The sequence below is a fragment of the Papaver somniferum genome, chromosome 6 (genome assembly GCF_003573695.1).
Source record: "Papaver somniferum cultivar HN1 chromosome 6, ASM357369v1, whole genome shotgun sequence".
Lineage (NCBI taxonomy): Eukaryota > Viridiplantae > Streptophyta > Magnoliopsida > Ranunculales > Papaveraceae > Papaver > Papaver somniferum.
In genome coordinates this window covers 24,942,566-24,957,554 of record NC_039363.1, presented here as the reverse complement: position 1 = coordinate 24,957,554, position 14,989 = coordinate 24,942,566, and positions in this window count along the sequence as shown.

The following is a 14,989-nucleotide window of genomic DNA, read 5'->3' as shown; positions in this document are numbered from 1 at the left end:
TGGCGAGCCACTCCCATACCATACATTAGTTGGTGGATTCAGCGTTCCCATAGGGTATGCTGATATGTATGAGACGTTGTGGAATATGTATGGTCACATTGCCGCCGAAAGAGACCCCAAGCTCCGTTACTTGTTGACGATACAAGTAAGAAATATCTTCCGTGTCATAGATGATATACGAACCTAGGCCAAAAGTACTGTTACTCAAGATGTACTCTTTGATTGGGAGTACAACTTGAAGAAATCTGAAGAACTTGGTTTCAACTTGAAGTGGCTCCGTGAAAAGATTGACACCATCGAGGATACAGTAAAGAACGATATACCTTTCACCAGTGATGCTGTGGTGGAGCAAAGGGCCAAGATTGTTGAGTTACTGAGAAGATGGAGTTGGAGAAGGCGGCCTTGCAAGTCTTAGAGAATGCACAGAAGCATAAATCTTACTTTGCCGGTTTCCTTTAGTTTATTTTCCATAATCTCTTGAACCTTGAACTTCTAAGAGATGTGAGGTTTTACTTTGGTTTTGAATTTTTGATTGGTTTTGGATTAGTGGGTGATTGAGGATTTTCTTCTTGGATTTGATAGAGATTTTTCTTAAAATAAAGAACTTTGATAAATTGCTGAATTCAAATACTAAATGCAAGAATTGCAAACTCCTGGAGAAATTGATTTTTTTTTTTTGATAAGTCAAAAATTTGTATTAATAGATAACAAATTTACAAAGAAGTGTTTTCAAGAAAAGAGGTCACAACAACCCCAAAAATTTGAAAACTACTTAAATCTATAATAAGTAACATTTGGATTTCAACTGAAATTAAAAAATTAGGTCTTCCATCATAATGTAAACCTATCTCATTACTAAGAGAATATCCTCTTTTGTCCATAGCATCAACAGAAAAATTCGCCTCCCTATAAGTATGAACAAACCTTATAGTATCATAATGTCTACTCACTGCCGCCCACCTCTGTCTAGCAAACCAAGGTAAATTATCATTCTTAAAATCCTCAATAGCACCAAAGGAGTCAGACCTGATGCAAATTTGTCGAAAACCCCATCTCACAGCCCACTCCATACCTACTAGAATACCATAAAGTTCAGCCAAGTAGTTAGTAGTAATTCCAAGGCCAATAGAAATTGCACCTAGGAATGCACAGTTTGAATCTCTTGCCACCACACCAGCACCCGCAACACCTAGATTACCTCGCGCCGCACCATCACAACAGATTTTTATTTCATTATCCTCCGGAGGCTGCTAAAAACACTCAATTGGCTGTAGAACCTTGATTTTCCTATGCTGCACACGAAAATAGTCAATTGGCTGGAGAAATTGAAAATACATGTGAAAGAAAATCCTAAAATGTAAATGTTAGGTTCTTTGAGAATTCATGCCTTGAACCCAAAACGCCTTGGAATGTTGAATACTTCATGCGTCGAAAGCCTTTAACCAATTTTCGTGAATCACTGGCACGCTTGTTTTTCCCTTTATATCATCCAATTTGTAGTATGCTCCAAGTGCTGACTTAGCAATCATAAAAGGTCCTTCCCAGTTAGAACTTCTTGTACAATGGAGATTACACTTATTTTCCTTGAGAACTAAATCCCCTTCGTGAAACTTGATAGGTTTGGTTGGTCGTGCCCTGAATATTCTCTGCTGATTCGGAATTCCTCGTACGGTGGGATTCCATGTTGATGGAGCTTTCCAATTCTGCGGCACATGTGGACACTCACACAAGGGAGAGTATGTCGGGTATCACTTATTGAACTGAGCCATGTCTTCAGCGATAAACCTTTCAGTGGGGTGCTCAGTTTGAAGAGGCTCCATATCCAACCATTTAGTGTAATACTGCTGAGGCGAGACTATCCACTCATAGTATTTGGTGATAGATTGGTCATGAGTAAAATTGAGTCCCCGGACAAAAGTAGCATATTTGAAAGTTGATAATATGGACACATGAGGGGGAATAAGACTTTACTGAGTGCGAAATCTTCTGACGAATTCATGTGCGCTTTTTTCAAGTTTTTGTGTAAGTCCTATCAGGGCTTGGAATTTCTCTAGATGCTCGGATGGTGGAGTATCCTCCATTTCTTCTGAGTTGGATCTTTCCTCTGAGTTAGAGCTTTCTTCAACAGAGAAGTGTGCAATTGAAGATGTTGAAGTTACCTTTTCAGCATGAATCCACGTTCGTCCCAGGATCATACCATACCCTAGATCTTCTCTGATTATGTGAAATTTGGTTTCTTTCCAGGTTCCACCAGTTTTTATCTTGAGGACGATGAAACCATAGGTGTCCCTGAGGACTCCTTCATGATCTCTGACTGAAACAGGGGCATGAGTGGCTTCTTGTCGAGTAATGCCTACAACTCTGAGAGTCAGAGGGATGATATTGACAGCAGTGCCAACATCGACCAATGCTCGCTTAAATTCATTTCCCTTGAGATGAACTGTGGTGAGAAGTCCCCAGTCATACATTTCCTTGTTAGCTGCTGGAGGCTCAGGGAGTGTCTCCTGAATTGTTAGACGTTTCCCGGACACGATGTGATTCAACGCCCCAAATAAATCACCTCTTTGAGCCTTTGACATGTATAGCAATTCGCAGACATGTTCAATTAGGGATTGAACTGCTTCTTTGACAGGCGGTTCAGGGAGCGTGATTTTCTGATTGGAAGAGGATTTCTGTGTACTCCTTCAGTCCCTAGTTCCCCTGAGTCAACGTTTTCTTATAATATGCGCTTCAAAGTCCTGCAATCGCTGGTTAGATGGCTGACATATCTGTGGAAACGACAGTAGCGTAGATTTTCCATTTCTTCCTCTATTGGGTCTCTCCTGACGGGAGGTAGTTTGATAACATCATCTTGAATCCAGACTTCCAATAAATCGATCACTTCCTTAATAGGAAAGGGAAGTCTGGATCCTCTTGGTCGTCCTGCTGATATTGAGCCGGTGGTGGATTTCTAGCCTGGTTGTCCATCCTTGGTGCTTTTGTAGGATGGGATGATAGAGGGGAACTCTTATGTTGTTGTGCCTCAGCCTTCCTCTTACTTCCTTCAGCAACATTCGTGGAGGGTTGGAAATTGTATTGTTTATTGATCAGATGCCTGGTGTTGACTCGAGTGTCTCGCGACTCCTCACTTTTGACAGTCTTTGTCCTTTCTAGCAGGGATGGAGCAGTAGTTGCTGATCGTTTGGCTTCTTCATGGAGTTCTGAGAAAGTTTGAAACCGTAGATTTTCCAGCAAGGATCTGTAGATAGGGATCATCCTGTTGATGCACAAGTATACCAATTGTTGTTCAGTAACATTAGGATCATGGCAATCCAAGGCTTGAATTCTGAACCTCTTCACATATTCGTTCGGGTGTTCAGTGCTTTTCTGAGTCATTCTCTCTAAGTCAGAAAGGGTAATCTTCTCTGAGACAAAGAAGTATTTCCTGTAAAAGGCGTTAACCATTTCTCCCCAGCTAGCAACGCTTCCTGGTGCAATGTTGTTGTACCATGTGTATGCTCGGCCTCTCAGAGATTTTGAGAATTCTTTCAAGCGGACAACATGGCTGTGCTCATGCTCGCTTAGTGCTTCCAAGAATCGAGAGACATGTTCTCGAGTGTTCCCCATCCCATTGTACAACGTGAATGTTGGAGAAGTGTAGCCTTTTGGGAGGAGTTCTTTGTATAGCAGCCGGGTATGGAGGTTGATGACGATGGACATATGATGCATTGCCTTTCCCTCGATCCTCCATGAAACGTTCCAGGTCCTCACGAGTGATGAAACCGGCAGGCTCCTTTGTTGGTGGTTTATCTGCAACTTTTTGGACTTCATCATCATCGACCGTGTGAACTGGATCAACCTCAGGGTCGATAATCTATTTGGCTTTCCCTTTCTCCCGAGTCTTCTCTGTCACCTTGTCAGTGAGAGTTTTGAGGTAGTTGCACAGCTCCTTCTGTATTGCACCCATGTCAGTTTGATTTTTGGCAAGAGTCTCTTGCACCTTCATGAGATCCACTATGGTGGGTGGATTTTCTCTGACTTCCTCAGGATAGCGTCCGAACAAGGGATGACCATAGATGTTGGTTTGATGAGGAGTGATATCACCACCATCATTGGAAGCAGGGATGGTTTCCGGGATACCATCATTGGTGTTGTTGCTAGTGCTAGCGTAATTTCCATTGGGATTTGTGACTAACCCAAACCTAAGACCAGACATCTTTGTGAAAATTGAGATTGCAACCGAGAGATTAATCTCCCACTGTGGTCGCAAATCTATAGATGGGGAAAAACAGTTCGCTGGTTTTTTAGGGAATGAAGAAACGATCGAGCGATCGAAGGCTCCTCAACCGAGCAAAATGCCTAACCTCAAACAGATACACTGCACGGGAGTGCTTTTAAGTTCGAGAGATCAATCTGTAGGATTCCGGCCTAAACCAAGTCAATGGTCGTTCTAGAGTCAATTCGGTCACAAAGAGGGAAGAGGGTTGATCTGTAGGAGGGAAGCTGAGAATTGTGTGAGGTCAATGGTAATCTGTGAGTGTATTATGGGTTTTTGCTGAATAAGTTTGAGTGATTGAAAGAGTGTTGGTCACATGATGATTCTTGTTTAGACGACGGATTGTCTGTTTAATACCTCGTGGATTTTCTGTGTGTTTTTCGTACTACCCTTCAAGCATGGACTCAGAGACTTATTTATACTGTCGGAAAGTGTAAACACATTGATCTCCAGTAAGTGTGACGGTTTATCGAGTGAAAGAGTGGGAAAGTGGAAAATCGTGGTTTCACCAGTTCCTCGTACGTGAGAGGGTTTGTTAATTGTCCACCCACTACTTTGCTAACTCCCTCAACTGCTTTCACGACTTACTCACATTTCTTATAGTGGATGCACACACGTGTTGTAGACCGCCAGACCAAAACCCTAATGAATATCCCCCATGTGACGTGATTGATTGTCTCATGAACGTGGATTTGACTAGTCAGTCGTTTGATTTGATTAGACGATTGTTCTAAGTTTTGTTTAGTGGAGCATAATAGTCGAATGCTCTATGACTCATGAATTGAACATGTCTCTTGGGACGTGGTTCTCTGAATAAGTGATGCTGATAGTCTGAGCAAATATTTCTCCATCAAATGATCGATAAATTACTGGATATTAGTATATGAATCGAGCGCCTGAGCAAGTATTGCTCATTCGATAAATTATTGAATATTGATAGCTGGATAATATTTGAGCATTTGAGCGAGTATTGCTCGTTCAGTGAATTACTGAATATTGATAGTTGGATCAATATTCGAGCAATTGAGCAAGTATTTCTCATTCAGTGAATTACTGAATATTGATAGTTGGATCTATATTCAAGCAATTGAGCAAGTATCGCTCAATCGATGGATTATTGGTAGTGTGACCAAATAATAATTAATTAAAATATTGGCAGGGCCGAAGATTATATAATTAATTTAGATGTTGATTGATGGATCAATCATAAAATTATTAGTGTTTGAACTTCTCAGAATTGTGGTTCAGTGAGCGTTTGTTCGAAACCCTAACTTTCGATCTATTGCTCGTCAATTAATGAATTACTGAAAATAGGCTATTTAGTGAAGGAGGGACCGACCACATCGGATTATGGATGACCATGTGATGCCCAAGTGCTCGACTGAGCGTGTTCCAGGGTCCTTTGCTGACCGGTTGGTGAAAGAATGATCAAATGCTAGTGTTGATCATTTATTAGAATAATGCTCGAGCGAGCGTTAGGTAGTAAAACCTAATTGTGGAGAGATGATCGACCAACCAAGGATTCATGGGACCGGCCCTTGGTGGTCGTGGGACAAGTTGCCAGTCGTTTGAGCGAGTCCCAAGTTGGTTGGAGAGAGTTTAAGACCAATATGAGCGATTGCTAGCAAATTAGGTCAAAATTGTGAATATATGTGGGACCGGCTCCTTGCAAGCATTGGATCCGGCCTTGGTCGGTCAAGGCAGCATGCCCGTGTCACCACGGTGTCCGTGTCTCAGTCCTGAGAGTTTTGGTATTTCTGACGATCGATCGAGCAATGTTTTAGATTTTCAGAAAAGTTTGATCTTGACTGAAACTCTCAATCTTCGCTCGAATGAGCAAGAAGAACTTTGCTCATGAGACAGATAATTTGAGAATATTTAAATAATAATATTTTAATTATTAACATGTGAAGCCTAGTCGGTCTAGTGAAAGTTCGACTTTTTGGCTTTTCCATGGTTTGAGAAATATTTGAGAAAATACTGAAAAACCAGGGTTTTCGGTCAAATGATGGAGTTCCATGAGATGATGGAAATAATAATATGTGAAAATAAGGAATTGTGAGGTGTGGGACCGGCCAAGGCTGGGGCATGGCCGGCCGGCTACGTGGCCCGGTCTCGTGACACCTTTTCCTATTTTGTTCGATGAAAGCATGGAAACCCAAGAGTTTATCACAAACGAGGGAGTTTGCTCAAGTGAGGGAAACCCTGTGAGATGAAGGAAGGAAATATTAGTGAAAATAAAATAAGGGAGGGACCGGCCATGGCACCGTCCCACGCCTTTCCCTATTTTATTAATTATTATTTTATTTCCATGGGTTGCTCGTTCATCCATACTTCGATCGTTCGTTCGTTCGTGTGTTTGGTGCTCGTTTGTGCATTATTTGTCGAGTACACACGCACCATTTTCTCAAGACTTACTCGATGACGGTCAGACGCCCAATTGTTGAGTATTTATTACTAATTTATGAAATTCGGAGGAGAATGATTCATGAAACTGAGTAATAAAGATGAATACTTATTCATTATCAACCCATAGGATCAGCCGTGGATTCAACTATGGATTCGGAACAATAAAATTATTTATTACTATTCCATGGGATCGGCCGTGGATTCGACCACGGAATCGGAGTAATGAGATAAAATAGATTATGTTTTAGGAATTCAGTGGTGAATGTCACAGTAGAATTAATCTATTGTAGAATCGAGATATGAGATAGCTGAAGAATCATACTCGTTCTGAAAGGTGCATAGTCAGGAACAACGTGCGGCGTTGTTAACGTCCTGAAGGCGTTTTGCCCTCACGACAAACAATTATGTATGGAGAACTGCCTGAATCTATACACGGTCTCTCTACATAGTCATGGAATATCGAATGAGTATCGCCGACGTCCTGAAGGCTTTTTTCCCTCTCAACAAACAATTATGTATGGAGGACCGCCCAATCGTTCTTCTATAAAGAGGCAGGTCTCTTTATGTAGTCAGGGAACATCAAGTGTCGCTGATGTCCTGAGGGCGTTTTTCCCTCTCAACAAAAATTATGTATGGAGGACGTCCCAATCTTTCTTCTACTTAGAGAGGCACGATGAAATGCTCAGCATCGAACGCTCAGCAAGTGGGAGGCCTTTCGAGGATCATATTTATTGTGGTTCTGAGAGGTACTCGATCAGAGATCGTGAAAACGGCTCACAAATCGTAAAATACATGAATCGTCACATGTGTTCCTGAAGCCGGGTCAGAAACATGCAGTATCATGATTTTATGATTTTAGCCCTTTGCTGAAAATCCACCATCAACACCAGTTATGAGATTTGAGGAGGTAAAGGTGTTTGCTTATACTCTCTCCGTCCCACTATAAGATGACCTACTTATATTAAAATTTTGTCCCACTATTAGATGACCTATCTCATTAAACAAGGGATATTTCTAAAATTATCCTTTTGATTGAGTACCGCAGTATAAGAAATATGTATAATTTGATATCCATGTTTATATTCGTTACGTAGGTGTTTTAAAATGCTTTTCAATGATACAAAGTTTACGAAAATCTATGGTATATAATCCATGGTATAGTTTGAGAGATAAATCAATTCTAAATTTTTCAAATTATTATCCATATGGGTATAATTGTAAAAAATACTTAAAAAATTCCTCCTTTCATTCCTTACCTTAAGAATTGTGCAAACTTGAACTAGGTTATCTAATAGTGGTACTGAGGGAGTAATTACTACCTTAGCATGTTTAGTATAACTTTTACCTCAGTAAAAGTAAATGACTTTTACCTCAGTAAAAGTAAATGACTTTTTATTTATTTATTTTAGTATAAAAAATGACTTGTATAACATCAAAAATGCCTTGAAAATGTGCTCAACAAAGCGGTTAAAGGGCAGTTCGCAACAAAGCAGTTTTTGAGCACAAAAAGGCTAATTGGAGTATTTTTTACAAGAGATTACTTAAGCTTATTCAAGATTATGTTGTTAGGTTAAAGGGATTCATGAAAAATTGTGCTGAAGACGTTATTATTCTTGATTTTTTCTTGTGCAGCATAGGAAAATCAAGTTACTTGAGCCAATTGAATGTTTTTGGCAGCCTCCGGAGATGAATGAAATTCAACTTTGTTGTGATGGTGCAGTGCGAGGAAATCCTGGAGTTCAGGTGCGGGAGTTGTGGCAAGAGATGCAAATTGTTTAGTTATTGGAGTTTTATCTATTGGCCTTGGAGTTACAACTAACTACTTGGCAGAATTGTATGGCATTATTGTGGGTATGGAATGAGCAGTAAGATGGGGTTTCAGACGCATTTGTTTAAGGTATGATTCTTCAAGTGTTGTTGAAGCTTTAAAGAATAACAATCTGCCTTGGTTTGCTACTCAACGGTGGAAGACAGTTTGTAGACATTATGACTCTATCAGATTTATTCGAGGCGAATTTCTCGGCTGATGCTATGGCAAAAAGAGGATGTATACTTGATAATGAGGTGGGTTTACATTATGACGGAAGACCTAATTTTTTGCTTTCAGTTGAATATCCAAATGTTAATTATTTTCGTTTCAAGTAATTTGCAAGTTTTTGGGGTTGCTGCGACCTCTTTTCTTGTAAATTATCTTTTGTAAATTTGTTATCTATTAATATAATTTTTTGACTTATCAAAAAAAAAGCCTTGAAAATGTGCTCATTTTCACTACTTCCAGCTCTTTTTACTATTGGTTATGGTATTTGCCAGGGGTGTTACTATATTTGAGCGCAAGGGGCCTTTGCCCTCATAAGTTCTCTTGCAGCCAATCTACCCAGTTTAAGTAAAACCAGGATGGCAGGACGGATGTACTCGAGCAATCAAGTGAGATTTATTTTAGGGTCTATGAAATGAGATTTATTTTAGGGTGTATTTAGTGTGTAGTTATTCCAAAAAGAATAACTACACACTAAGATTGAACCTCCTGACTTCCTTCTCACTGGAGTTGATGGGATACCACTAAGCTATGCTCTTGGACCCTAAGATTTATTGAGATTGAAAATGATGTATAGAGAGTTCTACCATAGGTAGATTAAAAGTTACAAAAAGTTCTTTTGAAAAAGAAAGAAAAATAGCAAGCAAAACTACAAAAAGATTGAGTTCGAGTTACACATAACTGTATCTGAGTGTAGTTACTCTAAAGTAGATTAATAAAACCTAAATAAAGGTTTTTTTTAAGTTTTATAAGTGTTATTTGTCACTTTTAATTTCTTTCTAAAGCAAATAACTGTATCTGAGCTTTTACTAAAGCATGTGTACTTCTTGCAGTTTTCGTATGTACTTACTGCAATTTTACCTGGCTTTGATAGATATAAGGTTGGATTTTAATAAATTGGAAGATTTTTTTAAGTGAATTTGGTTATAATCAGTGAAATGTTTTTAAAGCATTCTTGGTGTTTTCCTTTTATTCACTGAAGTCCGATCCTGATATCAACATGAGTCGTTGGATATTTATGGTTGTTATATTCTCTGGTTAGCTTAAAAGATCCTGTAATACCCAACGTTGACATGCAAATGCACACACACTTAACATGGTCGAAGATACTTGAGTACGAAAGAATAAGCTTACTTAGAGCATATATGGTGGTGTAAAACTTTGGTGTATGGCGGGCATGGACCCATGACTTTTCGTTGGGTAGGGATGGACTATCTCTAAGTTGCAAGGCGGTTGGAGGCTGCAACAATTTATTTTTTACAAGGAATCTCGTAGTTAGTAGTTACTTTTGATCCACAAATAAAAATACTAGATATATAAATAGCTAAATATTTAAACGAAACAAATCAATAACAAGAAGTGACCATCGAAAAAAAATTGTATTTGACAGAAAAAAAGGGAGATAGTTATATTAAAAGGAGCTATTTGTTTTTGCTTATGAATTAGAGTTTGTATTGAGCAGACTAAAATGATCTTATTAGTGGGATAAAAATACACTTATGGGGGGCTCGAATACTTACAACGTGATGGACTAACATCTTTTTTTAAAAGAGACATAAAACAGAAATTGTGTTGGATACTTGGGTATTTTCAAACGATTTTAGAAAATGAATCGATTTTAGGAAGCTTGTACTCGTTACATTTGTCAACGCGGAGGAGCAGCCCCTAGGTGAGGATCAACTGCACGCATTCCAAACAAACAATGAGTTCATGTCTACTGGTAGAATCATTGAATCTCCCCATTCCTGCGGTAGCATTTCCTCCATAAGATCTCTCATGAGAAAATCTTACTTCATTGAAATCCCCACCAATTACGGAAGGGTAATTCCAAAAACACCTTACTTCTTTAATCTCCCTCCAAAATAGCTTCACCTCATCATTATTAGAAGCACAAGGAGCATGAATTCCAGCAAAATATCCATTCAAACGAGTTAGAGATGCTTTTACATAAAATAGTAATTGAATAAAGACCGATAAGAGGATCCAAAACTTTAAATTTTATCAGAATCTCAGAGACAAAGAATTCCAAACAAACAAATGCATGTAGAAATCAAATTTAAAGATATAATACCTTTGCTCAAAATAAAAAAATAAAAAAATAAAAAATTTAGAGATGTTCATAGGTGATCAGAATCCATCTCCATGGAGGGTCATCAAGTACCAACCAAAATATACCATTCGATAATATGGAGTAGCAGCCTTGAATGAGCAACACCGTCCGTTTATCTGAGATCATCTTTATACGAATAAGAAAGAAACCCGTGCTACGCATCGGGAGTGAGTGTAAATTATATCATCTGGAGTACCTGAACCTGTAGGTCCTGTGCTATAGATGTTGTCTCTGTTCAGCTAATCGTACTACTAATTAAGCTTTTTATACAGGTTATCTGCTGACCCAACTGGAAGAACATAAACTTTTTGTAAATGAGTTAAAGCTATGAGATAATAATTTTGCAATATATAAGTAAAATTATGGTCAACACATATATCAATTTAATTATATACAATTTCAGCTATTTCACATCAGCACTAACTGAATGAAAAGGTTGAACATCCACGTCGGATATAGAGCCCGTTGAAGCTGCATTATGGGCTACTTCACTGTCGAGAGGTGTAGCAGAAGTCTTCTAATAAGCATTAAAATCATTACCGGCAGACGCATTGTTCTTATTTATTTGTTATGAGATTTGATGACTTACAACTATAAAGAGCAACTTTGCTCACAAACTTTGTTATCCCATTCAGGCGTTCATGTAGTGACACTGCATTTATAAAACAAAAGAGAAGTAACTTAATAGAAACATTTATAATCAGCATAAGAAACAATAGAAGTAAGATTACCAAATCTGTTAAACATTTGATAATGCAACTAAAAAACAAAATCCTAGTTAGTAGGCAGTACCATTTAATAAATGATCAACTAAAAATATCAATTCCAGTCAGCACACATAAATATAAAAGAATTTTCAGTCAGTAAATCCATAATTCCACGTTACAGCTAGGTTTTAGAGCAATTGCAATGGTGCGTGCGATCAAAACCAAAGATAAAAAAAAACGACCAAATTTGAGTTTAGTCTGTGGTGTTATACTAGGGTGGAAGAGTAAATTTGATCGAGCACACATATAATGTTCGCTTGGTAAAAAAATATACATCAGGATCACTTTATACATCCTCCCCATCACAGGATCACTTTATACATCCGCCCCATCAGCCATCAGGATCACTTTATACATGCGCTTCACTGAGACATAACTTATATGTACGACTCACTACACGGACGGAAGATATACGTCCGCTTCAACTCAAGCGTAACTTAAAAGCTCGCCTATTAACAAACGTAAATTATACGTTCGCTCGACTATATTCCGTATTGGTCTTGGTCCCAGACCAAATATATTCTGGGATTTAGTTTTGGTCCAACTTTTAATTTTTAGTCCGTCCCACTGTGTCTCGTTTCTGGACCATATTTATGGATTTGATCGTCCACTGTGGTTGCTCTTAGAGGCAAGTGTTTTCGGATACCTAAAGGAGGAAAACAATGTCACAAAGAAAGATGCAGAGGTATTGCGTGAATTTTTCTTCTTTACTCTTAAGACTAATACATCTTTTTTTTTTCTTTGGCAAACTACATACCACCAATAAGAATCTTATCCATGAGTCTCGATACAGATTCCAAACATCGGTCTGATCATAAGATGCAAGTTGAAGGTGGACAGATTGTAATTTGATGACAATTACTACGCCTACGTGATGTATTTTCAAATGTTGTTGTAGATAGTGGTAAAAGGGGTTCTTTTCAAACTTGTGAAGGTAACTTTTTTTTTTAGATTTAAATAAATAAATGAAGGAAATTAATTTTTTGATAGTAATGTCAAGATTTTAGAAGGATTAAGGCTCAGGATTCACTACCACTTCAAGTTGATTGGTTATAAATAATATTTCAGAAATTATTATTAAGATCTTTTTCTTATTAAATCACTTTTTAATTTAAAAGGCGTCCAAATATTAAGTTGTAATCCTTAAGCATGATTTATCAAAGAATTATTCTAAGCATAAAACATCAAACTGATTCACAACTAATTAAGAAAACCATTTTATCCTTTTTTTTTTATATTTATCAAAGTGAATTAAATAAAGTAAATAATTAAAGAAATTATAAATAAAAATATTACCAATCAAACATGAGTGAATAGATCCTCCATTGCCTCAATCACCAAGAATTTAGCCTCTCATCATGTTGGAAAAATACTCAAAAGATTTTATTAATGCTCAAAAGTTGAGTACAAATGATGAAATAAAAAGAAATCGTTTTAAGACTGTCCTTTGCAACACACAGGAAGCGTAGGGAAGAACGGCACTTCAGAAGTGCTGTAAGCTCGTCGCGGGAAAGGAATTGAGAATTGTCGCAAATATGCGACACTAATCAACGACTTTCCGGGACTGTACAATGTTCTTCGTGTTCTTCCTTTGACAGCAGCAAACTTTTTCTCTGTCGACTCTTCTGGTGATTCTCTCGGCTCTAAATCTCTCCCAATCCCGTGCTAACCTTTCCCAAACTATTTTGCCTTGTATTTATAGTGTTTCAGGACCAAAAATCCCCTCATTTATTGCGTATATTCTCCATTTAATCCGAATATTCCTTGCTGCCCATAATAACGATAATTTCCATTTTTAAGCCCATGCACGCGTTAGATTTGATCCTGCACGCTCTAGTTAGCCTTCTCCACGTCTCAACACTCTTCCAACGCTAGTAGAACTCCTCTATGCACACAAGAACTTCAATTTTGCTCGTGTTACAGTACACGTGCTCTGTTTTGGGTGTGTGAATCATCACGCGTTTTCCAACCAATTCCGATCGAACCCACTGTCCAAAATGTGTTCCTTAACCTATATCACATCTCTCTATCAAATTTCATCCATTGAATCGACCCGTAACCCCTTCATTTTTGTGATCAAACTTCTGCCAGTTGAGAATTTCATTTCCCGCCAAAAAAAACAGTTTTCAAACGAAGAAGAAAGGGTATCCCCCTATCCTGAACTGGGGTGCGAATAGCAGGTGTCCACTGAGGTGCCCCTTAACCGATAGTGAGAGCCCGAATAACAATTGTCCTTCAAGGGTGCCAAAATCAACTTTTCGAGCCGAATTTTCCAAAAATGTTTATTTCCTAAAAATACATAAAAACACAATATTAGTAGAAAAATAGAGTTCCAACAATACGGAAATTGAGGACAAATTAGACACAAAAATGTGTCTATCAAATACCCCCAAACTTATTATTTGCTAGTCCTCGAGCAAATCTAATCTAGAAAGTAAAATGACTACACTTAGCACGTGCAGCAAGCCGTTAAACCACTAGGTGGCCCTAGTGGCGGAGTGTTGTCTCCGTAGGGTTTACCAGAGGTGTACCCACAAAACCTTTATACTCCAGACCCTAGCTATCTACAACGAACCTTGGAAGGCACTAAAAAATCTCTTTGGTTGGCAAACTTATTGACTACAAGAGGAAGTACCCTGATGCGAAATTCCAATTGATGTACACGAGTTTGCACTCAAGCATACTAAAATTCATATATAAGTGACAGAGCTCTACTCAGATAGTTGCACTATGGACATCATATTCGGAGTCAAACTAATCACATGGAAAGATTAAGAGATAGATATCGAAAAACATAGATGGTTTTGATGTTTACTAAGTGAACGACGTTTCCCATATCTGTCTGAAGGCCTCCGCCAAAATGAACCTATCCTAATGGATTGAGATACTAGTCTGACTAATATCAACACACTGGCATATACAAGGGAATCAGTGGTCGATAACCTAACTCTAGGTCAACACAACTGGCATATACAAGGGTACCAGTGGTCGACTTTATTGAATTTATTCCTTTTGGTCAAATGGTATGGTCTCAATTTTTTTTTTTTTTTTTGGTAACTACCATTTTTTCAATTTTTTTTAATCTCAATCACTCTAATTCACCCTAGCATTGGTAACAACTTGAATCGTGAGCCCCACCTAATCACTTAGAGTACATAGTTTAAAAACAAAATAAAATAAAAATAGAAGTGAAAAGGACTCAACGAGATATGGTGAAACTATCATGTTATTTCTAACACCTGAGCTTTGTGCTTTTATGAATACTCTTTAGATGTTTCCATCTATTCAGATTGGTTCCTCAACTCCTACAACCAAGATGCTTCCATCCACTTAGATTAGTTAGTGCCATCCTGAATACGCATAAATTTCTAGGATCTGGAGTTTATTTATTGCAACTAAAAGCTAACAAAAAG